Below are 666 nucleotides of genomic sequence, written 5' to 3'. Positions count from 1 at the left end.
GTTTTAAATGTGAACCCCACTAAAAGTAGCTCATGCCTATGGGCATAGCTAATGGGGATCCTTCCAATAAATAAACTAAATAAACAAGATGCTTATGCAATTGAGCGTGTACGAATCCCAGTTCTTTGTCTCTGAAAACTATACATATTCATGTGTGTGAACTTGTATGCGAGTCTGTCATCTTCTGTCATCTTCAAGACCTTCACTTTTTTATAAAATATGAATATAAACAATATGATATGATGACAAATGATATCGTCAATTAATTAAGAATGAGATTTCTGAAACACTTCCGACGTAACTTAGAGCCTCATGGACATTTCAGGTGAACGAACCAGCTGCATTACAGAGACGCTCATGTTTCCTTACCTGCGCTCATGTAACATTCACCGATCTCCACGTTTATAAAGTTGTTATGATCGACCTGCTCAACTTCCTCACGACCAGGGAGAATTGTAGCAGATTAAGGTGTAATGTCTGCCCTCACAACAACACTTGAGCAGATGTGTTGGTGGCAGTGAAAATTCCTTTCAAAAGGCATGTGCCAACTTAAGGAAGACACAGTGTACAGTAAGTAACGGGACAGTAAGTAACGGGACAGTAAAGCAGTGGTGAGGTCCGTCCATGTTCATTCGTCTGTCCGCCCCGTCCGTCTGTCTGTCCGTC

Source organism: Nansenia antarctica, assembly GCF_963989245.1.
Source record: "Nansenia antarctica genome assembly, chromosome: 14".
Classification (NCBI taxonomy): domain Eukaryota; kingdom Metazoa; phylum Chordata; class Actinopteri; order Argentiniformes; family Microstomatidae; genus Nansenia; species Nansenia antarctica.
The sequence above is the reverse complement of the archived record's forward strand: the minus strand, read 5'-3'. Positions refer to the sequence as shown.